Raw genomic sequence first — 25,735 nt, 5'->3', positions numbered from 1 at the left:
GAGTGGATGGTAGTTAATTCTCAAGTGGTCAAAGTACAGAGAACAAATATCTGTGAAGAGTTCTGCCAGAAATGGGATATCTATATCAAACTTCATCTTCCCAAGGCTGAGGAACAGTCATAGAAGAGGGGTCAGAAAGTTATAAAAGCCAGAGGCTCCAGACAACCACTGTACTCATGAACTTGAAGAACTATCTTTGTCTGATAAGACCTGCACAGTAACAAGCCAGTGAACTTTCTAGCATGGTTGAGTTTAAGAGCCTTTATCTCCAGCTGTGGTGATTTAGGATAAACACAGGACATAAGCAGATTTGTGTTCAGGGAATGTGCTGTATCATGCAACTTTTAAGTAGCAGTTTAAGTCTTTGATCAGGGATGTAGAGATGGCTCAATACCAGAGTTCAGTTCTCATCACCCAAGTCAGACAGCTCACAACAACCAGTAACTCCTGCTTCAGGGAGGCCAATGCCATCTTCTAGATGCTGGGTCACCATCACTCACATACCCCAGCGACTTCTTGAACAATAGTTCTATACAAACTTACCTACTTTACAGAGTATCCAGACATTATCTCACCTAGCTTGCATTTCCTAATCAAAGAGACCTAAAGTTATCAACGTACATATGTTGCTGGTATGTGAACTCATTTTCATCATGGAGTCATTTTAATTAACCTAGTTTTGGAATGCAATCCCTAAAGGGCCTTCATGAGATTTCATGAGATGGGACACCGGCTTTAGTAGTTGTCCAGTCTGTAGTTTATTTCCCATTTCTGCCACTCCTGCTCTGGGTATCACTGTTAAAAAGAACTCTGTTCTTGTATGTAGACCTTTGTCAATGACTACTATTATGGTAATCCTATTTATGGAAGGGGACTGCTCCATAAAAGTCACCCAGGACAAGGTCCCTCTCACCAAGCTGCACTCTGTCCTTAGAAGAATTTACCTCTGCTTCTTTTCAGTCAAGATATGACTCATTGCATCCAGAAAGATAAAAATTGAGAAGGCTTACTTTAAGGGAAACAACTTGGATTTTACAAGCACCACTGTTTTTTAACTTCTAGTGGTGAGTTAGGCAGACTCTATTCAGGAAGTATAGAAGTAATTGTGCAAATTTGTAAAAAAAAAAAAAAAAAAAAAAGTCCCTCCATCTCTAGGTGAAAACCTTTGAGTATCTGGATACATACACACACACACACACACACACACATCCCATACCCATCCCTTCCTGATGATAATTCAGCAATTACACTCAACCAGCATGTTTGGACATCATTCATTCCCCTAATTTCTCACAGCTTTTTCCTGTCCACTCCTCATGGAACTTTGTGATTTTTTTCTCATGACTACTCTATCATTAAGGAGAGTACTTTCCTCATATCTGTTTCATGTTTTCTTTAGACTTGATTTTGGTTCTGGTCTTTTCTTAAACATTTTGGGTTCTTTTACATAATAATATAGGGTTTTTGAAGCCTATTTGTTTTTACCAATAATTTTAAGTCATTCATACAATGAATTCTGAACACATTCATCTTTCCTCCAACTCCTACCATAATCATACGCTCACCCTCCCTTCCCACCCAAATTTGAGTTTTCGTCTTTTAAATCTTTTCCTTCTGCCATCAAGTTCAGTTTGTGTAGCAAACCAGCCCTAAAAGTGGCACCTGCCTGCCCTTGCACATGGCCACATCATCTAAGAGAGCTGGCAGTCCCTCTCACAGCATCTATTGAACGCCACTAGCTCCTCCACTACTGGCAGGATTGCATACACACACACACACATACACACACACACACACACACACACACACACACACACACACACACACACACACACACACCACACACACACACACACACACACACACACACACACACACACACACACACACACACACACACACACACCACACACACACACACACACACACACACACACACACACACACACACACACATACACACACACACACACACACACACACACACACACACACACACACACACACACACACACACACACACACACACACACACACACACACACACACACACACACACACACACACACACACACACACACACACACACACACACACACACACATACACACACACACACACACACACACACACACACACACACACACACACACACACACACACACACACACACACAGACACACACACACACCACACACACACACACACACACACACACACACACACACACACACAGACACACACACACACACACACACACACACACACACACACACACACACAGACACACACACACACACACACACAACACACACACACACACACACACACACACACAGACACACACACACACACACACACACACACACACACACACACAACACACACACACACACACACACACACACACACACAGACACACACACACACACACACACACACACACACACACACACACACACACACACACACACACACACACACACACACACACACAGACACACACACACACACACACACACACACACACACACACACACACACACACACACACACACACACACACACACACACACACACACACACACACACACACACACACACACACACACACACACACACACACACACACACACACACACACACACACACACACACACACACACACACACACACACACACACACACACACACACACACACACACACACACACACACACACACACACACACACACACACACACACACACACACACAGAGTTCAATTGAGTTATGCTACAATGGAAGATAATACCCCAACCTCATGTTAGCAAAGGAAAAACCCAGTACCAAGTGTTAATGGCCTTTTACTGAGTTGGCTGATGGAGTTACATAGCCTTTCAAGTGTTACAGACTATTGCTGCTACTCTTGGATACCTCGAGAACTTGAGAGTAAGACTATAGCTGAAGATAGCATACACTGGAGTCACAGAACATGGAGGTATCGGCTGATACTAACCTGGATGCTTTTCCCTGCTATCCAGCTTTCATGGTACTGGAAGGTGCTGTGTATGATACCAGAGAAGAAAAAGAATCATTAATCAATCCCATCCAGCTGTGAGCCTTTCAAACTGTAGTGACTGGCTTGACAAGATAATGTATTGATGCAATCGTGGCATGAGTGTTATGGGAGTAACCAGTCATTTCCTGATTAGATCTAAGGCATACTGCATAAAACGGAACCCATACCTGGCACTGAGGCCAAGATCCTGTGGCTAGAAATTTCACAGGTTCTAGGGGAGAACTACATACTATTATCTGCTAACTGGACACCATAGTAAAATGACTCCCAGTGAAGTATTGCTATTTCTGTAGATGACATTATCTCCTCATCCTCATCAGAGAAGCCTTTTGCACCCTCATCTAGTAAAAGTGCAGAGAATAAACCCCTAGATTTCACAGCCCTAAATGTGACATACATCTCACCCTTTCCCTCAGGACTCAGCAGTCTTTGTAGAAGAGAGGGTGGGGAGATTCTAAGAGCCACAGGTGATGGCTTACTAAGAAAACAGTGTTTTCCAAACACAGCAGGGCAGCTGAGCATATGAACTCACAATGAGTAACTGCATACACAAGGCCACCTCAAACTAGACAAAAACCCCAGCATAAAGGGTGTGTGTGTGTGTGTGTGTGTGTGTGTGTGTGTGTGTGTGTGTGTGTGGTGTGTGTGTGTGTGTGTGTGTGTGTGTGTGTGTGGTGTGTGGTGTGTGTGTGTGTGTGTGTGTGTGTGTGTGGTGTGTGTGTGTGTGTGTGTGTGTGTGTGTGTGTGTGTATGTATACACACACGTGTGTTTTCTCTCTTTTGACATTATATTGTATAGTTTACTCAGTAGAATCTACCAATGACCATTTAAAAGCTTTCATTTACCCATCAAGTTATTTTAAACCTTAGCTATCACTAAAATTTTCTCAAGTAACTACCAGTCCTTCATGTCTCTCTTTTCTTTTCTTTTTTTTTTTTTGGATTCCATATCCCTTTTTTATTATTTTTAATTACTCTTTTTACATATCCATCCCCCATTCCCTCACCTTCCCATCCTCCCATGTTCCCCACCCAACCCATCCCAGGGATAGTGAGGCCCTCTTCCAAGGACTGTGTTTTCATTTAATACTATTTTAAAATTTCCTTCACTTCTCCCTCGACTCAATTTTCTACCAGTAATGTGTTTACCTTCCATGAGTTTGTGTAATTTCTGATGCTTCTGTTTTTGGCATTCAGTTTTATTCCTTTGTGGTCAGATAGAATTATGTGATTTCAATTTTCATTAACTTGAGACTTCCTTTATGTCTGATTGTAGTCAATTTTGGGCAAAGTCCCATGAACTCCCGAGAAGAAAGCATATTCTTAGTGTCTGGGTGGTGTGGTAGTTTCAATGGGAATGGCCCACATAGGCTCCTGTATTGAATCCTTGGTCATTAGGAAGTGGTGCCACTTGAGAGAGATTAGGCTGTGTGGCCTTGTTGGGGGAAGTGAAGGCCCAGCCAGGTCTAGTGGCTTTCTCTCCTCCTGATGTCTAGGGGTCTTGATGTAGATCCCTCAACTCTTCCCCAGTACATCTGCCTTCATGGTGCCATGTTCTCTGCACATCGGCAATGAACTAAACCACTGCAATTGTAAAGCACTCCCAACTAAATGCTTTCATTTATAAAAATTCCCAGGATGGGATCACGGTGTCTTTTAGCAGCAATAGAACAATAGCCAAGAAAGGTGGCATGGTGTCTATTTAATATAGCTGAGTTTCTCTGTTGAGCTGTCTTGATGGCTCACCTATTGGTGAGTATATTGTCCTATTATGATCCATCTGTAATTTTAGATATAACTGTTTTATGGGTGTTCCTATTAGAATTGTAATTTCCTCTTGATGGAAATTCCCTTTATATCTCTAGCATCACTTCTGATAAGTTTGTTTTAACTCTACCTTGTCAGATATTACAATAGCTATACTTGTTTACTTTTTTGTTCCATTTGCTTGGAATACTCTTCGCCTTTTATGCCAAGGCTGTATCTATTGTTGAGGTTCTATGGAGGCAGCAGTAACATGGCTCCTGCTCTCTAATCCATTCTTTCTGCAGCTTGTTAGGGAATTGGACTTTTTGATATTGAGTTGTTACTGAATGTTTACTTATGTCTCTTATTTTGTTTTCTTAGACTTTTAGTTAACTGTCCTAGAAATTACATATTCTTGTGCCCTCTTGGTATATTTTTTCTTCAAGCCAAATTATTCCTCAACCAGAGGTTCTCAACCTATGGGTCATGACCCCAGAACATCCCTTTCATAGGGATTGCCTAAGACCACCAGGTCTTAGGCAAACAGATTATTTACATTATAATTCACATGAGTAGCCAAATTATAATTGTGAAGTAGCAACAAAAATGACTTTGTGGTTGGGTGTCACCACATGAGGAACTGTACTAAGGGGCCACAGTATCAGAAGATTGAGAACCATGCCTTTGACAGTCCAGATTTACATGTGGACGCCACTTCATCTCATAACTGGGGTCACCTGTGTAACCGTCTCACTTCATCCTTGCCATGAACAAATTTACCATAGCAATGATCTAGCTTGTGCTAGGATTAAATGGATTTCCTGGCTAACTATATAGAGTTCATGTAACACAATTACTCAAGCTACTCAAAATTACTTTGACGATCATTCTTCAAGTTTCTAGGCAACCACATTGCCATTGTGCTCCCTGGTAGTTTTGCTGCAGACCAAATTGGCTGTCTACTAATTCCTTGTTTCTGTTAAGAAAATAATGTGTATGTGGTGACAAGAACAGTTGAGAGGTATGCCTCTGTTGTCCTCAAGACCGTATAACAGACCGTTTTGTTTTTTTAGAAGCATCTTTTATCTTGGCAGTGGATATTAGCTCTGGTCTCATTTTACTGTGCAGCTCAGAAGTTAATGTTGGTCATAGTTTGTCTTTTAACTCATCTTATCCTCTTGTATCATCTCATTTTCTAGCCGATTTGTACTTGCTTTTTCTCTATTCTGGGACATAACAGCGTGACCAAGGCAAATGTGTTTATTCGGGCTTACTGTTTCAGTGGATTGGAGTCCATGCTGGCAGAGGCAAAATGCTAGTGGAGCAAAGACCTGACAGTAGGAATAACTAAGAGCTCACATCTGGATCCATTAGCAGGAGTTATTAGCAGGAGTCAGAAAAGGGTACATATGCTTCCTCCAGAAAGACCACACCTCCCAACCCTCCTTAAACCGTCACTAACTGGAGATGAAGTATTCAAATATAATGGCCTACAGGGGCCATTCTCATCCAAACCACCATTCAATACATAATGATTCTAGTCCCTAATCTCACTATTTGTTGTTTTCTGTTCCTAATATCCTGGACACATGCAGGTACTATGAATTGACGCACACAAATTCAGTACAGAAAGACAGCCTTCTTCATGTTGGACCTCAAGCTGTAAATGGTATACCTCACTGTGTACTTCTGTTTTGTGTTTTAGAACAGATGTCAAACTGGAAGAAACAAGATGAAGATGAAAAACAAATAGAAACCTATGTTGCTACATACATTGTCAGTGTGTTCCTTGGGTATGAAGTCATGAGATCCTATGTCTTTAAAGATATTTACTAGCTTTCCTATGAAGGTGAACTCAAGACAGTGTGGACAACTTGCAAACATCACTTTTTAAATTGAGATGACTACAAAAATTGAAATACTATTTAGGATAGTGATCCTACAAATATAATTTTGGTGGTAGTATGTCCAGGTAGTATGAATTTGGCCTTCAGTGCTTATATCACAATATAATATTATTTTTAATATTTATTTTTGGTTTCAGTTTTCCATAGGAATGTAAGGTATCTGAATAAAAACTAAAATTATTCTGGGTACTTTTATAAGTCTACAAATACTTAAAATTGGATAAACATGTTAATAACTAGTACACAAGCAACACTAAGTGCAGACGCTCTGGACTGAGAAGAGGGAGACATAAAGAGGTGAGGAGAGAAACAGAATATGCACACGGACAGAAACAGGCAGGCTCGTAACTAGAACTTCTCAAGTAAATACTGCAGTCATCTGGGGGAGTGAAGGCCTGCTCACCACTAACTTTAAAAATTCACTTCTTTCATTTTATCCTGTACGATCATTTACAATGTCCAAATGTGCCCAACAATTGCTTAACTCTACTCCAGTTAACCTTTGTAAACAAAGTCACTGGGTCAACATAAATGATTCAAGCAGTTTCAAAAGTGGAACATTTTGAAAGCCTTTTGTTTGCTAAGATAAATATGCCTTTTGGTTAACTATTTAATAGAGATTGATTTCCCCAAACGTCTCCCAATTATTTGGAGTTGAGGAAAGACTAGCGTCAGCAGCACTTAAGACTGTGTTCCAGCATGGTTAATGTGTAAACGTCAGTTATCAACCTCACAACTGTCTTTAGCATCCCAGCAGCATGTGCTACGGTTAGCTAGCCTTGTTTCTTAAACAAGGGTTATAGTTGTCATTGTTTAAAATAATCCCATTACAGAATGTTTATTAAATTGCTACAGCATGATCTCATTGAATTAATCAAAGTACGATTCTTCCATTTTTCTGCTAGCCTTTTTTCTCTTTAAGGTTAATCAGTGCTTGCCTTTTCTGGACCCTATCATTACACAGAACTGGATATGTGTATGAACCCTGTAATTTAAGGTTGAATTATACGGCTTCTAAATGTATTGCTGTCCCTTAACCTTTTTTTTTTTTTTTAACAAAACAAATGAAATCAAAGTAATAGCCTTATACAAAAATGAAAAGTACTTGTGAATGGCATCCTTTTGGAGACAAATCTGTATTTAAAATGTTATACCAGCTTTTAAAAATGAACTGGACTGAATGTCTTTAAGATGAATAAACTTGTTATTTAGGGTTTCTGATTTCTTAACATTCCATCATTATAAAGAAGTCAAGCACTTCTACACCAAAAAGAGGTCCCCATCCATATACAAGCAAGAAAGCCAGGACTGTATTCAGTCACCACTGAATGGACTCACTTGGCTATTAATTCAATTTTTCCTTAGTATTTTTGAGAAACATTTAAGTATTTGATGACTCATCATATCAGTTAAGACTAACATACAATGGTCAAATTGTCAAAAATACCCCCACCTACTTCATTACTCTATTTATGAATGCTACATTGAAGTAACAAGTCTGCCCCTTGGGTTGCCTGTAGTAATGTTCAGCAAATGTACACAGTACTCACCATGTTAGTATTCCTTGCTAGGACCTCCTCTGGTGCTAACTTGCTAACTTGAGTCTGGTGGCTCATCATCATTTTGTTATACTAGTTCCCATCTTATGCATGCATGGATGGGACTTCTCTCCAAAGTCAGTGTCTTTAAAGATTCCTAGCCTCTAGCACAGGGTCACACATTAGTTAGACCATGGCCATCTGCTGAAAAACAGCAGAAATTCATCTTGAGGTCATGGACTCATGTTTCATGTACATGAATGTGATGCCTGCCAGTACGCATGTATGTATTGTATGTGTATGTCTGGTGCCAGAAGAGGACTGGAACTCCTGGGAGTTATGCATGGTTGAGAGCCACCATGTGGATACTAGGGATACCAGGAATTGAGCCTTGGTCCTCTTTGAGAGCTCTTAACTTCTGCGCAATCTCCAAGCCTCTTCTTTACTTAAAACACCAGAAAAACTGGATTTAATGTTTCTTTGTAGACAGGGTGTCTGTAATTGCCAAAGATAGCCTTAAATTCAGTATGTAGCCCAAGCTGGTCTAAACTCGCTCCAGAATGCTGGGATTGAAGGTCTGTGTAAAAGTGTTAGTGTGGTAGCTGCTTCTGAGAGTTGCTCTGAACTCTTACCCAGGCACATTTTCTATTACCTGCCCTTTCAACCATGCATGTCACTCATGCACAGCACATGTAACAGGCCGAGGAGTTTTCCTTTTGTATCAGATACCCCTTAGCCACTATTGTATGTATTCCTCTGCTGTCCCTTTCCCTAACATAAACACTCTTCAGTCTCTACAACAAAACAGTCTAGGGCATCGAAGAACTTTATAGAAATACAATAGCAATAAAATCCAAGATTGCACTGACCACACAACACTTAAACCTTACAGATACTTACTATTTTACATACATTTTAAGGGAAACAAATTAAGATTTTTGTTTTGTTTTCAGGGACCTAGGTTTAATAGAATTTGAAGACACGTTTGTCTAGCTGTCTACATTCCCAATGGCCAAAATTAATCCAGGATTCCATGTTATAAAGCTTAAATACATCTAAAAGTTTCTTCTTGTCCTTTATAAACTGTTAGTTCTAGCACTTTTAACAAATTATTTCTTAACTTGCCTGCAGAAGGGTCTCATTGCCCAGTTTGGAGGCAGTTGACACTTTCAAACCCTGACAGCAGTCTCTTTTCATACTGAAAAACAATCCTGGATTGAATGTTTATACATGGTATTGGCTAGCAAATATTTCTATTCCTTTCCCTCCCTATTCTAGAGACCTTTATTAGCCTGTTAACTGACTGGGGACCACTCTTTCTAGAAAGCTCTAGTGAGAAACACTGCACGCCCCTTCCATTCTAGCAGAGCTTGCTTTTACCCAGTGGCAACTGTGGCTTGCCATCTTTTTCTTACATTGCTCTAAGAGGGTAGTAAACGCCAACAAGGAAAAATCTTCAGGAGCATCAAACGTTCCTGGACTCTGTAACCCTAGGAGTTACAAAGGACTATAGACACAAAGTCAACATGATTCCATGAAAACAAAGTACTGTCTATGGAACATACAACTGTCTTACACAGCAAAGGAGGCAGATGGAGTCAAGGCTAAGAGAAAGAGGATAGGAGATACATGTGCAAAGATGAAGTCAAGAAATGCAGCCGCTAGACTGAGACAAGGAAACTCTATATCCCCTAGAGCTGCAGAAACAGACTTGTTGATACCATTTCCATTCTAATATCCAAATCTCAAGCCTAATGAGATCCACCTCAAGACTTCTGGTCCAGAGAGCTGAAAACTGTGGCTGTAATCTTAAGATAAGGCACTGCAGGAACAAAATCAAAGACAATGAAAGAATCCAACCATTTACTAAATCAACTCAATAGGGCAGCAGAGGCCTTTCCCACAGGGCATTTGAGACCTACAAGCAATAGACTACACTATGGGTGGGCAAAGCGCACTGTAGGCAAGCCAAGGCCACCACCTACATTCTCCCCTCCTCACCAAACACCTGAGCTGAACTCCTGGAACCCAGTTGTAGAGAGGGAGGAGTGATGAGCAAAGGGGTCAAGACCATACTGGGGAAACCCACAGAAACAGCTGACCTGAACAAGGGTGAAGTTCATGGTCCCCAACTTGACAATTGGGAAACCAGGCCCCCTGAACACAGGTGTCAGTTACAAGGCCTGGACAACCTATGGAGCCTCTGGTAGTGGAACAGTATTTATCCCATGGGATAAATGGATTTTGGTAGTCCATTCCCCATAGATAATCTCTCAGCCCAGATACATAGGAGAGGGCCTAGGCCCTGCCCCAAATGATGTGACAGGGTTACTTTTCAGTGCCCCATGGAAGGCCTCACCCTCCCTGGGGAGCAGAAAGGAGGTGGGATGGGAGGTTGGGGGGCAGGGGAGAAGGAGCTGTAATTTGCTATGTAAAGTAAGATTGCTTCAAATTGAAATTTTAAAAAAATCTAGAGAAAAATAAAGCCTTGCTCTTCTTGGGAGATGATCTGGTTAAGCATTCAATGTGGGAAAACCTTGGCTTCTTACACTTAACCTGTTAGCCAAGTAGCACACGGTAACTCAGAAGGGCGGTCTTCAAACTGGAGCTTACACATTACAGGGGCAATAAACCATTAAACTACAAAGTTCCAAGAAAATCATTTGCTGTAATTTTGTAATCTGAGAAGGTTCCTTGTTTCTTCATTTTAACTACACACATCACAAAAATTTCCGACATCATTGGCTTTGTCCCTAGGTGCTAGCACCTGTGTTCCTGGTCTGCTTGGAAACCCCATGCAGGAAGACTTGCAGTTAATTAGCACCGACACATGTACCAATGCAGAATACAAGACTGGTGAGCAGAGGGAGAACTTGGGCTGTGGCTGCAGTTTTGGTATAGGGTTTCACATAGCCTACAACTTACCATGTAGCTGTGGCTGCCATCTCCATGCTCAGAAGGAGCAAGAGGCTCAGGTGCCTCAGCCCCACACTGAGGAATGCAGACATGGAGGGCCTGTGGGGTAGTCAAGTTTTAAAGACTGTTGGTAGGTTGACCATGCTCCAGTGGGTGGCTCCACTGAGCAGTTTAGGGGTAGCACAAAACAGACCAGATCAAGTTGAAGCTACTGGTTTGGATGAATGGTCAGAGCATACTGTACAAACTGCCCTCCCCCACTAAACCAAACACCATGTTCAGGCCCTAATATAGGTTTGAGATTTGAGAAACCAGTTGGGCAGTGAAAGCATGTCTATAATCCCAGCACTTGGGGGCAGGCGAATCAAGGACAACCTGGTCCACACAGATAAACCCCAACACGAAAAAAAGGTCCTAAGTCCAACCACTGCAGTATTTTATGGAAGTCATAAGCAGCCTGAGCATTAAATTTGCTAAGGGTTCAAGCTGATTCTCAGTCCCTGAAAACGCACTGTCCAAACACTCCCAGTAGTTGACACTGTTTTTCTGGGTCATTAGCACTTATTTCTGCTAAGTTCTACCAATCTTCTGTAGAAACCAACACTCCCACTTGCCAACTTGCCTTCATACAGCTTGCTTTGGTTGATCACATTCTACCCACTCTACTCACTCCCTCAAGCTCTTTGCATTCCAGCAGCACTAACGCACAGGCACATCTACTTTCTTGAAGGTCTGTGAGCTGTACACACCAGGAGAGTGAGGCTTTACATTCTATGCGTTGGGCTCAAGTTTACACATTACCACTGTTGGCTGGAAGCAGGCACACATCCCACCGATAAGAATGAAGGCATCAATGAGGCTTGGAAAAGCACCTCAGATTTCTTCTCCATTTCCAATATGCCAGGTGATAACTTGTCCTGTGGAGATTGATCTAACACACACACTTGAGGAGCTAGGCTGATATGAGCAAGTTCACCATGAGCCCACCTAAAAAGGTAAAGGCAGGGAGCAGAGGATGTGTGCACACACGGTGGTGGTCAAACAGAGCTCTCAAGCTGAAAGAAAACACTAAGTGGACCTTAGAACTTTAGCTACCATTTGAAAACACAGGGGGCAGATTTGAAGTTTGGGGCCAGAGAAACTAGAAAAACAGTACCATGTAAAACACATGTGTACATTTCTGGCATAAAGGCTCAAATCTTTGGAAGTCAGTATTAAGTGCAATTTTCAATTACGCTAACTGCTGTTGAGGGCTTAAAAACTGGCCATTACTATCTCGAACTGTAGAAAAAAAAAGTGCTATACACAAAAAAATTCTACTTTGCAGCTAGCAAATCATCTATAAACCTAAGAAACTGAACACATCCGTGTCACAAAACCTCATCCGTTTACTCTACCTCCATGTAGGCATGGATTGCTTCAAGGTTCCTAAGTGTTCTTATGGTTCATGACTTAGGACAACTCAGCACACGGCCTACATCGGTCTCAACATCATACACAGGAAAACCCAGACAACCCTTTCTCACCCACTGCTCAAGCACTCCAAAGGACATCTGTTAAGTCAACTCACGTGGACAACCCTGCTGTCCCTGCCCCTCCCCACTATGCCTTCTGTTCAGGAACTAAACCAAGACACACACAAGCCTCCATAGAGCCGACTCCTCTGCAAGTCCTAGCTTCTCTAGCTGTTACTAGGGAGGGGGGGTCCTCTATCCATACCGTCAGATCCTAAGCAAGGACATGTGGCTCAGCAAGTATGCACATTAACAAACTCAAAACTCACTTTCAATCATGTTCAATACTTTATACAATAATACTTGTTACAATGAATCTTTCCGCCAAAACCTGCCCGAGCCCTACTGCCACGTAGACTGAGTTCTGCCCACCAAGTTAGGGCCCCAATTTATGCACAGACTAACATTAGGTACAAACGCTACTTGGCCAATGACTAGGATTCTCATCTTATTAGCTCAGTCTTAATTATCCTGTCTATATATTTTATAAGACTTATTAGACGCCTTCCATTGGCGTCCTCCCTCGCTGGTGGATCACATGGCACCGCTGGAGGAAGAGTGGAGGGGAAAAGGGGCCACTCCTGCTTGTCCTTCCTTAAATATGAGTCTCCCTACTATGTCATTTTCTGCCTGGATCATGACTTCTTTACTACATTTCCCAGAATCCTCTTTGACTCCTACTCCCGTCTAACTTGCTGCCTCATTGGCCAAATAGTACTTTATTCAATAATCAATAAGATGAACATACACAGAAGTACACAGAAGTACTATAGTCACATTGCATTTACTTATTTCCATTGCATGAGCAATGGCCTTTATTGGTACCTTGTTTCTAATGTATCTTGACTTTTGGAAATCTATTAATGTAGTAAATCTTCAGTGACACTGCTTAAAAAACATTTTCAATACATTACAATATAACCAGCTTTGCACATGTGGAACATCAGTCCAGTCAAGTTTTTAACTTAGCACACCACTTAAATACATTCTGACATGTATATACATCCTAGTCAGAATGACTTTACATGCCCAGCTAATATCAAAAGTGACTCTCCAAATCATGGTAGGAACCCAAATCAAGGTAGCCCTTCTGGTCTATTTGGAAAGGTGGCCTAATGTGCCTTATCCTTTGGTTTGACTTAAGGGAATATACCACCTTTCCTAATGCTTCTTCTTACCTGTAAAACTAAGACAGAAATACAAACTCCATGCTTAAAGACTGGTTCCCACACCCTCTACAGGGAACACATTCAGGCTACTTGTAGGAAAAAAAAAGATACAAGAGCACCAGTGCCACAAGTGAACTTTATTTCAACATACTCATTATGTACATGAAGTTTAAAAGGTAGCATTTATTAGGATTAAATGCACCACTGAACAACACTAAGTTTGTCACCATGCTAGCCCTGTACCTCTGAAGGCTCTGCCCATGTCAGATAATGGGGTGTGTGTGTGTGGGGGGGACGACCCTGAAACCCTGCAGCAATCTTCCATGCCTTAAAATTCACAGGGCACTTTCTGAGCAGATCCTTTATAAATTAGCAATATGATATAAACTGCTTACCCAAACAGAAAAGCCCAGAATTGTGACAAAGCAGACACCTCTATACAAGGTGACGGGGGGCTCACTGGCAGTCATTAAGACACCCAGAATGGACCCTGCCCACTGAGTTTCTCCACTGCTTAGCCTGACTCACCTACTAATGCTCTGAGGACAGACAACCACATAGTGTCAGTTACAGAACAGAAGTCCATATACATACAACAGACTTAGTAACCCTGAATCGTTCTCTCTCCCAGCAGCTGCAGGTTGCACTGTGTCAGGAATTACGTAGCACTGACTCTTCAAACCACGCACAGGGAAGGAAAAGTCCAGCTGGTTGGTTTTCTGTGCTTAGGCTTGCCTGTGAAAACGAACATCTCAAGGGCTTTTAGTGAAATCAACACTTTGTAAAGTCTTAATAGTGCCTCCTTCCTAGTACAGGACAAACTTAAGAACTATTTACATTCAACATACAAGAAAACAGTAAGTCTCCTTTCCTGAAAGAGCCTTCAGGCCTAAGTCACCAACATCAATGTGTAAAGACCTAATCTGTTTTTAAATTAGAAACAAGACATCAAGTGGTCTCCCCATCTGTTGAAACAAAATTTATAGATCTGCTTGATGCTCTTAGTGTGGAGCCAAACTTTTTAAGTGAAAACTGAAAAGAATCTTGGAAAAAACTCTGCTTTACTGTGAGGCCCATAAGGAAATGTATTTATCACTTTCCTTACTAGAATGAAATCTCAATTCAAGTCAACAACATTCTAAACACAAATGCCATCCAATGACACTAAGAATACACAATTGATAGAACCCCTTTATATAGAAGTACATGAATCATGTTGATATTATTATAGGACTTGCCATGTTAAACAATGTTTAAGTAATCACCTAAAGCAACTTTAATTCACTCCTAAGGTGTAAGAACTCTTAATCATTGTACAATTCTGATGATCCTGAACCTGGTATCTTACAGTCAACTCCACATATGCAAAGTCCTTACCTTGCTGCTCAGGAATCCAAGACTTAAGCTTCTTACATTTCTTTTAAAAAGCAGAACACAAGAGACAGCAAACTTAACTTTGGGCGGTCTAAAGCAAAGGCTATGAAAATTTCAAATTAAGACAATCCTTTTTTCAGGGTTATACACTTGCCTAAATACTATCAGCTCTGATCTGGTTTAACGGCTCACCCTTATTCATTTGACTATTCTTAGGTTTCATTCCAATGGCATCTTTTCACACAGCCTGGAACCAACAGTGCTGCCCAATTCTAGACACAGGAACTCTAACTGCAAACATTTTCTGATATGAATTCCAGTGCACCTTGTTCGTCATCTTTGCTTTTTCAGGCAGCACATGCTAACAGTTTGAAGGTCCTACTTACACGGCATGCACACCAGCAACACAGAGCTAACCACCTGTTAGCTGCTGCCACCAATCTCACGCATCAGCAACAGTAGCACCAGAAAAACCTCATCCTAAATGTCACACTTTAATAGAAAAACCCTCTCTACACAGTGATTCAAAGACTAGTTTTGTTAACTCCTGTCAATTGAATAAGGGTTTGAGTAAAATAAACCTGGACCCTCTAGGTTCCAAGTAAGAGTAGGGCACCACTGTAACAACATACCAGAATACCTGTGGGTCTCTAAGCCCACACACAAAAAACCTGTAAACCAGACATGCAAACCCCAAGTGAAATGGTTTAGTAAAACTAAAAACCTAATTCCAATAAAAAAACTTGTGTTACACTAGTGAAAGCAATAAAAGTTACAACGAGTTCGTACACCATAACATTTTTACAGTGGAAATCGGCATGGCATCTTCAGCAATATTTAATTTTCACATCTTCTGGTCACAATCCCCACCAAACTCAACAGGCCGGGACAAGTGCAATACCATCGAGAAACACAGCATTGCAACAAATCCCAGCCTGTGTAGAAAGGGGTTTGATTTTCCCTCACTGTTCTACAGACTTTTCACCACCACAGTCAGTTTTGCATGGATTTGCACAGCAGAGTATTATACAGCTGGATGCAAACCTGCAAAACTAACCATAGACCAGTGCTCAGTACCAGGACCGTTTGAGTGGGTGAAGGGCGAGCGGGCAAGCGGGCGAGCGAGGCTGGGGCTCTCCAGCTGGCAGCACTGGAAGTGCTCGTAATGCAGTAGATGAGTGGACACTACCTGCACTATAAGCACTTTAGTGCCACAGAAGCTGTCTGTCACACACACCACGCAGACTCTAATCGACACAACCAAAGCACAGCATTAGTCAAAAAGGAAAAGGAAAACACAACACTTGAAGTTAATAGCAGGCCACCATCAGTTTTGCATAGATTTGCACAACTGCATTCTTCTTGTAGTGCAAGTATGCAAAACTAACAGAGGGCTGCAGACAGAGACCATTAAGAGACCCCTACACGCTTGCTCGACTCCATTAGGTGACGACATAACTTCTTATGCCAGAAGGAGCACTTAGGGCAGTAGATGCTAGTCTACTTCACTATCTGCACTAGATGCACCTTAGAACAAAAAGCACTCAGCACCAGCAGGCGGCCCTCGCTGTCACTCCGCGCCCACCGTGGCTCCCGAGCGAGGCGGCTGTCACCATAATGCCACAAGTGCCTGCACTGCAGTAGATGTGCATATCACTACCTGCACTGTAAGCACTTTGACATTATCCTGACTCCATCAGTCTCCAGTCTCACAAGGTGACGCGCTCTGCATTCCTGCTAAATTTGAAATAAATAATTAGAACAGCAGCCCAAAGCCCTAGCACCTGTGACAAACACAAATTTCAGCTTACACCCAACGGGAGAAAAGGATCTAAAAGCAACAAGTTCAGAACTGTACAGATTTAAGCCTTAAGAATAGCATTCTTCAAAGTTATAAGCAATCCCTATTAGAATGTGGGCTCTTTCCCAAATCCACACATTAAGGGGCACACAAAAATCGTACACACACAAATGAGGCCCACCAGCTGGGGGTTTGAGTGTCGTCAGTACCTTGCGAGGAAGCCCAGATGCAGGCAGCAGCTCCTTTTCTTCCTCCAAATTGGCAGACACTTGACAAAACGATTAATACGATTACTGTTTACTCATTTATTAGTTATACAAGGTAAAAAGTTAAGTTTTAGGCACCACCCCACATTAGATGTACCTATTAATCCAACTTAAAAAGGCCTGCAACTACTTTGAAAACAGTTTCCAAAACTCACTTCAAACTCTAGCTCAACCATATTAATTTTTTGTAGAAATCTGACAAAATCCCAATGCATTTATTCCACGCTTAAAAACTCTAAGAGAAAAGTAAAAACTATTGTCTTTGTAAGAAGTTCACTACAAAATTAGAATTTACTTACCCACGCAGGCAAACTTCCTTCTCAGCCAGTATCGTTGGGCAAAGCTTCGGGTGCTGCTAGGTCCACGTGTATGACTGGGGGGGGGGGGGTGAAGACAGAGAAAGGATAAGCGCATTTCTCAAAATTACCACGGCTTCCTAAACCCCACTCGAACCTGGTGTTCTCCTGGCTTGCCTTCCTAAAGGACGACCCCATGTCCATTTGCAAAACCAAGGGCCATAGAGCCAGGCCAACAACGTGTTGGGTGAGTGGAAAAGATAAAGTTGAAAAAAAATAATTCACAAAGCTCCGGCCGGATACGTGTACGAATTAGCTTCGAGACTACAAGGCCACCGGCATCGACCCTGAAACTCTAGGGGGCCCGGCGCAGGCTGGAGGGAGAGGTCAGGCCAGGGACCATTCTTCGCCACCCCTCCCCCCATCGGACCTCGTGGCTGCAAGCCGGGATAAAAGAGTTGCTGCCCCAACTGCTGGGATCCTCGTGGCATGCGGCTAATTCTCTCCTTCCCGGCCACCCACACGCGCGCTCGCACACACACAAAAGCCCACGAGCCCGCTGCCGTCTGCGGTGTGCTCCCCCGGGGGCCGGCTGCTGGAGAGAAAGCCGGACGGGAGCCCCGCACACCGCCAAGTGCCCGCCCGCCCGCCACGCTCGCTCATGGAGCCCGGGCCGGCAGGCAGCACATGTCGCTCGCAGGCTCGCACAAGGGGGCGAGCGGCGCTGCGGGTCCCCGCGCGGCCGCCAGGGGGCAGGTCAGAGCCGCCCGTGCGCGCCCAGGGCCCCCGCGCCCGCCGCCCGTTTCTGGGCGGCGAGCAGGCGAGCGAGGCCCGGGCGCAGCGAGGCTGGGGGACACGCCGTCCGTCCGTCCGTCCTTTGTGTCCCGCGGGCCCGGCGGCTCCGGGGGAGGTGGGGCCGGGCACGGGGCTCGCCGCACGCACGCACGCACGCGGCCCGCGGCCTAAGCCGGGAACAATCGGCGGCGGCGCGCAGTCGCCGCCATGTCCCCCGCCCTCGGCGCGCGCGCTCGCTCGCTCGCTGGCTGGCTCGGCGCGGCCCGCCCCGCAGGAACATGGCGGCGGCCCCGCCGCTCCTGCCCAGCCCGCTCGCCCGGCCCCGCCGCGCTCGCCTGGCCCCGGGGCCGCACCGTCCCCCCGCGCGCGCGCGAGCTGGGGCGCTCCGGGGGCCACCGGCCGGGGGGGAACTCTGGGCCGCCCGCTCGCCCACCCACCCTGGGGGGCAGCAGCCCACGCGGCGGCGGCACACAAAGCCCACGCGGGCGGAGCGCGGGGGGCCCCGGGACCCCCCGTCCGTCCCCGCGAGCCGCGGCGCGCACAAAGTTTCGGGGCCGCTCGCCCGCCCGCCGGTTCCTCGTGGGCGCGCCCCCTCCCGGCCCGCGGCCCGCCCCATGTGCCGCCGCCGCCGCCGCTTTGTTCTGCAGGCGCCTCAACTCTCGCCCCCGGGACAAACTTTGCCCGCACGGCCCCGCGCCGCGCCCGCCCCCCCCCCGCGCCTCCCTCGTGCGAGCGCCCCCGGGGGCCATTGTGTGCGCCGGGCGAGCCGGGCCCCGCCGCTCCGGGCCGCCGCCCCCTCGGGCCCCTCCGGCCCCTCCGCGTGCGCGCCACGACCCGGCTCGCCCGGCGCCCGCCCAACGGCCCGACCCCCGCCCCGCGCCCCGGCCGTCCCGCCGCCGCCGCCGCCGCCGCGCCCGGAGCGCACAACAGGTTTCCCGCGCCGGGCGAGCGAGCGAGCGGGAGGGCGAGCGAGCGCACTCACCGGAGCAGCCGCCACCATCTTCGCCGGCCTCCGCGCCACTCCGGCCCGAGGCCCCAGGCCCGGGGTGGGGTGCTCGGCGTGGCCGGCCCGGGTCGAGCCGCGCTCGGGGCTCCGCGGAGGGGGCGCGGGCGGGCGGGCGGGCGGCGAGCGGGCGCGGGGCGCGGAGTGGCGCGAAGGCGAAGGCGCGGGCGGGCGGGCGGGCGGGCCCGGGCGGCGGCGGCGCCTCGAAGGACCATGTGGGTGAATGAAGGGCGGCGGCTCCCGCCTCAACGTAAATACGGACGAGCCCCACTCCCTCATTAGCATAAAAAACAAAGTACTTCCGACCTCCCCGCCCGCCCGCCAATCACCGCACGCCCCGCCCACGCCGGCTCCCTCTTGGCGGCCGGGAGAGCGGGAGCCGGGGCAGCGCTGGTGGCGCCGCGCCGCCTCCCCCGGGCCGCGCGTCCCCCGGGGTCCGCCCACCGCCCGCCGCCCGCCCGCCGGCCTCCTCCTCCTCCTCCGCGCGGGGCTCCGGGCCGGGACACCTCGCGCCACGCCCCCGCCACGCCCTCCCGAGCCGGCCCCGCCCGCGCGTGCGGACCCCGCGCCGCACACCCTCCTGCGAGCGCACGCGGCTCGGGCTTCCCGCCAGCCGCGCTCGCCCGCTCCCCCGCTCGCCCTGGACTCGACGGACGGAGGCGCGGGGCCACCGCCGCTTTCGCACTTTTCCTCGCCCCGCGCGCACGCGCGCCACTCTCTAGCCGGTCATCGGGGGCTCAACCGAGCGAGCCCGGGACGGGCCAGAGCCACCCCCCCCTCCCCACCATCCCCCCCTCCCCCGCCACCAGAACGGGCGAGCGCGGTCTCCTCCGGCCACCGATCCTGTGCTGCCCTGGAAAGAATGCCCGGCTCCTCCTGGGAAGGCTTCCTTAACCTGACCGCGTGTCCCCGGAGCGCGTGCCCCGCTCGCCCCGCTCGCCCCGCTCGCCCCGCTCGCCCCGCCGGGGGCTTCTCGGTCGCTACCTGAGCCCTCCCTGGCCCAGCTGCACCGAGAAGTCTTGGCTCTCCCGCTCGAAAAAGCACCCAGCTCGGAAAGAGCCCTGTAAACAACCGCAGGGCTGAGATAAGCCCACTCCCTGCTACACGCTGTGGTTCAGGAAATTCCAGAATTCTCAGAAACCGTGTTAAAAGAAGTGAGAATTCACAACATCTACTACAAACAGCTATTTCAGACTGGTTTCGGATGATCCAGTTCGTAGACTCTGGAAAGCACTTGCCGCCCTGTTTCGTGCTTTTTACAAGAAAATTGTAAAAACGTGTGTTACCCGAAGAGGTCTCTTATGTCCAAAAGTTACGGGTTCTGACATTTAGCTCTTGGCTCTTTTGCCATTTATTGTCTCCCGGACTTACTTTGCAATGCGATGCTTAACTTTGGCTAACTTTTTTTTTAAGTGGATTAATGTTTTGCTTTTAGTACTTTTTAATACTAAGAATCTATCTTCTAGATACTTTTTATTTGCTTTGGAAATCAAAATGCATGACTTTTCAATATGTGGTCCTTCTGTAATGCAGACGTTATGAGTTACTTAGAGGGGGAAATGACTGCTAGTTTTCTTAACTCATTTACTGTACTTGTAGCTGGCACCGACTGTCAACTTTTCTTGACAACTTTCATCTCCTGCCTCAAACTGATTGTTTGAGACTTCATCACACACTCTGAATCGTGGGGAACCCCATCTATAGACAAGTTTCTTAGCAAAAAATTACTTACTTCATAGTTTCGTTCCCATTAAAATCAACACAGAAATAGTTCTATTTTAAGAATCTGTTTAAAGATAGCTAACAATATCTGGGAATCTGACATGCAGTCATGCGTTTTCTATGAATCTAGCAAGTAGAAAGGGTTTGGCTCTTCACAATTACACATTTTTTACAGTAATCGGGATTTTGGAAGACTTAAATTTATTTAAACTCATTGACTGGGAAGGCCCAGAAAGTCTCAGAATTACTAAGTAACATTTTATTTTAAAAGTGTGCTGTCATACTTCCTTTCAACATTAATAGATCATATTAATTACAGTAAAGTACTTGAAAACTTTTTATGTCAGTGAGTTTGAAACAGCCTAAAACACTTTCTCTGTCTCTGTCTCTGTCTCTGCCTCTCTCTCTCTCTCTCTCTCTCTCTCTCTCTTCTCTCTCTCTCTCTCTCTCTCTCTGTGTGTGGTGTGTGTGTGTGTGTATTTGAAGCCATTACTACTTAGAAACCACCTCGGTTTCAGGGTCTACAGCTACGTATATTTTATAACTAAAGGAAAGTTTTGTGAACATCACAAAATTACTTGGACTGCTCTCAACTGCTTTCTGCAACCAAAGAGTACAAGAACAAAGCTGTGTGAGCCACCAAGGAGACACATTCCCTTCGAAGTTGTATAAAATGTGGTGTGTGATTTTACAGCCGCCTGAGCCTACAGTAGACACAAGAACACTGCTGGCTGTGTGTGTTCACATGCTGTGAGACAAGCAGTGGGTGGGTGCCCTTCACTGGCCACTCATGGGCTTCTCAGGCTTGCAGGGGAGGAGGTAGAAATTGAGGACATCTGCAAAGTCCTTGAGGTGGTTACTAAAACATTGCCAGTTGACTGTGACACATCAGTTGACTAGTGTTTAGATTTTGAAAGGAAACCAGTTCAAATATTCTTTTGTAGGTCTTAAGAAATTATTAGGTCTGAAGAAACTTCACATCTGAGGGGGGCATTTTAGAATCTCAACTACATATGACTCCTGTGTGTCATTTTCTAAACATGTATAATTTAGCAATTCAAAGATAATCTATAAATTAATTGAGCATTAACAGTTCTTGAAGGTTCACATTTTTAGTGGATTCTTGTTTGACAGTCATTTATTGTTTACTCCACAGTATTTGAATTTAATTGGAAATGGGAACCAAATATGAGTGTGAGTTTAGGAAAATAACTCCTTGTTAAATATGAACGTCTTTGGATCTTCTTTGGCAAAGTAGCAAGCTGCCCAGCCATACAAATTGAAAGCTGAGTTTTAGAACAACGTGTCTGTATGTTTGGAACTGTGTGATCTAGTCTTCCATATTGGTTGTGCTTAATTTTGACCAGCTAACAACTCTTCTATCCGGTCTCCTGGTTGTGTCTAAGAACTCACAATTCTTTCTGTGCTGAGTAGAGGTACAGTGGAGACTCAGCCCAAACCCATGCCTATCACAAAATCAAGAACTACAAAATGTTGTGGGTTCCCAAGAGTCTTTTAGGAATAAGCTGGAAGTTTTAGGTCTTCAAACCTGTGTTTGATTTTTCTCCTTCCAGTTGCTCTAGGAATACTTCTCCCGGTGTGGACTTTCTTAGAACAGTGGCATTCTGTAAGTCATGTGATAGTAATGAACGTATATAATAAATATAGGGATTATTCATGCACCCCAAATGATGTTCCAAGACACTGGGTGTGTCTGTGCATTTCTGGTGAACGCAGAGCCCTTTGACGTTTGAGTGGAGAGTTCCAGCAGTGTCTTTGGAGTTCAATTGGAAATTGTGAATGGAAAGATGAGTAAATGTGTGTTTTTCAATGAAAAGCAGCTAGCACCTTTCTTTTCCTCTCTCCTTCCTTTCTTTTCTTGCTGTCACTGTGGGGCACTGAAGATGCAGAGGGGGACAGCTGATGATTTCTCATGAAGAAAACCAGTCATACTAGGTACTATTTGGCACAGCCCAGCAACAGCCGTTAGCCTTAAAGATCGTCCAGTGCAGGGTCTTCCAATGTGTGGAAACTGTGGTGCTTTTACAGAAATAGAAAAACACAGTGTGATTTATATAAACATTTAAAGGCAACCTATTGCCACAGCACAGGGTGGGCAAGGACGTCACTAGTTCCCACATTGTTTTATTAGGACACAGCATCAAAATCACAAGTAGCTAATTTTAGACTTCTTACTTTTGATTCAGTGTTTCTGGACCTGGCTGTTCTTTTATTACTCAAGGAGCCATTAAGACATGCAAATATCTGGCTCATAGTTGCAGACATTCTAATTTAGTTAGTCAGAAGTATGCCATTTTTTCCCCTTTTAGTTTCCAGATCATGTTTCATGTTTATGTGAAATCGGGAGCTGCAGCTTTGGCGCTCACTCAATGTTTGACTAATTCTTACCTTAGTTGGTTGATAGTGATGGGTGTTTTTGCCTGCTCATGCCTACTGCACAGTGCAGCACACACTGAGAGCCATGAGACAGTGGCCCAGGTTCTAAGTCTCGTAAAGGATTTGAGGCACCAAGTCTGATTAACAAAGAATTGGGGAACATCTGAAAACTGAATGTCACCAACCAGGCAGCATCACTAGTGCTAAGGCACATGGCCAGAGCCTGACAGCACTGTCCCACCTTTGCTGCCCAGGCTGGCATTGGAGTAGTCGAGACAGTGACTTAACGGTGGGAGATAGAGCTTCACACAGTTGTGCTGTGTTTGAAAATACTCTTAGGAGTGTACTTGTTTCTATGTAAGTTGATTGATTTTTTTTATTCCTCCAATCAGCTTTAAGAAAGGTACATAAAGCAATCACCAAGACCCCTTATAAATTTTTGAAAATAACAAAAGTCACAACAAAATGGTCTAGGGTAGAAGATATTACAAAGTGCCACTACTTTGTTGATTATATTCAGTTCCCAAAGAGTATCTTAGATTTTCTCTATATTGTTGGTTTCAAATATTGCATTCAACTTCATCTGATATCACAGGAGACAGACTGATGTATTCTGCCCCTAGCTGTCTTCTTTCAGCTAATAGTTCCCAAAACAGCCCAAGACCAGCCTGGATTGTGTATTTTTTTAAAAACTTTCTTTAAAACTATTCAAAATAACAGATTTCATAGTTGATATTCTATTTTATAAAATTACATGTATTTATTTTTATTCTTAGAGTTGAGCCTAATCCTTTGTGAGCATGTCAAGTTGATAAAAAAAATCAGATTATTATGAAATTGTTGTTAGTGTCTGGTGGTTTGCCTGTTTTCACACACTTTGAAAGTGGGCAACAGTGTGTTCAGGTTGAAGATTTGTGGTGGCTCAGCTGCTGTATCTCTTAAATATCTTGTTGGGGAAAAAGACCTTGGGGAGGCTGGAACAGGGAAACAAAGGGTGGATAGATATGATATTTAAAGAACAAAAGATTAGATAATCTAGGCCAGCAATCCGGTTCAACATGTAAGGGGACTGACAATCCGAAGACCTGAGTTTAGTCCCCAGGACACAGAACACATCTTGCAAGCTGTCCTCTGATGTCCGCACTCACAGCTTGGCATGTGCTCCGGTATATACACCCACGATATTTTCAAGGACTAGATAATCTGATAAAATCATTCAAAACTCAGAAACTTCCAATAAAGCAAGCTTTTTTCTGTAATTGTATTTATTTGTCTTGTACATATATATAGTACATTCCCAAATTTTGATGATAATAAAATTTAAACAATGTTATATTACGCCATATTTACTCAGATGTGCTTGTTAAATATTAGACTCCGTTGTTTGCTTGCCTCTCTGGTGGGGAAGGAAGCTGTGGTTGCTGTTATGAAATAAGTACAACAAATCCAAGAGAATACTTGGAGCTGAATCATACTCCAACATACTTAAGCTTGACTTAACATAAAAAGCGACGAAGAATGCTGGGTTAGAATAGTCAGAGGGAGGGGGAGAGGTCAGGTGTAGCAGCCTAGGGGGGTGGTGTTGGAAGTGTACTGTATGGAATTAATACAAGGCCACTTGGGATTATGCACTTTGTTCTTTGTATATGATCAGTTTCAAAATACTAAGAGCAGCCAGGAGGAAGGTGTCAGTGTGAGCTCTTGAGGGAACAGAAGCAGGGTCGGACGAGATGCATACAAGGATGGCGTAGTTCAGTCACACCCATCACAGCTGGAGTTGGTCCTCTAAGCGAGGATACATGGATGAGCTGAGCTGCTACCATTTACAGTCATGAGCAGAATGGACAAATTGGTCAGTTAATGTTTACGAAACTGGTGGCTCAAAAGGTGGGCTTGTGCAGTATCATGTATTTAAGTAAAGTCTAAGCTCTGTGGCCCAAGAGAATCATTCCAAACACACAGCATTTAAGAGAAGACTAGGATCTGCTAACCAGATGCACTGTGCTGTTTAGAACTGCATCAAAGTCGGGTATCTCAATGTCCATTGAGCTGATGCTTAATTTTGCTTGAACAAGTTAGCCGAGTTAAAGTCTAATGTGTGTTCACCTAGAGGCCGTACTAGAGTCTGAACTCAAAAATGATTACGTTTATCAAGACATGTGAATCACAAATACCCACATAAAACTCGATCCTTAGAGACCTATTCAGTGCCTTGTAGCCAACCTGAAAA

The 25,735-nt window shown here is 45.0% G+C and overlaps 6 non-coding genes across 6 annotated transcripts; all 6 read right to left on the bottom strand.

The window, feature by feature from the left end:
- Positions 1-16,094: 16,094 nt before the first annotated feature.
- Mir92a (microRNA mir-92a) lies at positions 16,095-16,172 on the bottom strand. The gene has a single exon (NR_105271.1). It is a non-coding gene; the product is annotated as a microRNA mir-92a (primary transcript).
- Positions 16,173-16,209: 37 nt separating this feature from the next.
- On the bottom strand, positions 16,210-16,289 carry Mir19b (microRNA mir-19b). The gene has a single exon (NR_105167.1). It is a non-coding gene; the product is annotated as a microRNA mir-19b (primary transcript).
- Positions 16,290-16,363: 74 nt separating this feature from the next.
- Positions 16,364-16,443, bottom strand: Mir20a (microRNA mir-20a). The gene has a single exon (NR_105173.1). It is a non-coding gene; the product is annotated as a microRNA mir-20a (primary transcript).
- Positions 16,444-16,543: 100 nt separating this feature from the next.
- Positions 16,544-16,623, bottom strand: Mir19a (microRNA mir-19a). Its single transcript, NR_105166.1, has one exon. It is a non-coding gene; the product is annotated as a microRNA mir-19a (primary transcript).
- Positions 16,624-16,673: 50 nt separating this feature from the next.
- Positions 16,674-16,776, bottom strand: Mir18a (microRNA mir-18a). The gene has a single exon (NR_105150.1). It is a non-coding gene; the product is annotated as a microRNA mir-18a (primary transcript).
- A 60-nt stretch (positions 16,777-16,836) lies between these two features.
- On the bottom strand, positions 16,837-16,914 carry Mir17 (microRNA mir-17). The gene has a single exon (NR_105136.1). It is a non-coding gene; the product is annotated as a microRNA mir-17 (primary transcript).
- Positions 16,915-25,735: the final 8,821 nt, after the last annotated feature.

The sequence above is a fragment of the Cricetulus griseus genome (genome assembly GCF_003668045.3).
Source record: "Cricetulus griseus strain 17A/GY chromosome 1 unlocalized genomic scaffold, alternate assembly CriGri-PICRH-1.0 chr1_1, whole genome shotgun sequence".
NCBI lineage: Eukaryota > Metazoa > Chordata > Mammalia > Rodentia > Cricetidae > Cricetulus > Cricetulus griseus.
Note: the sequence above shows the minus strand (reverse complement) of the source record. Positions and strands in the feature narration are given on the sequence as shown.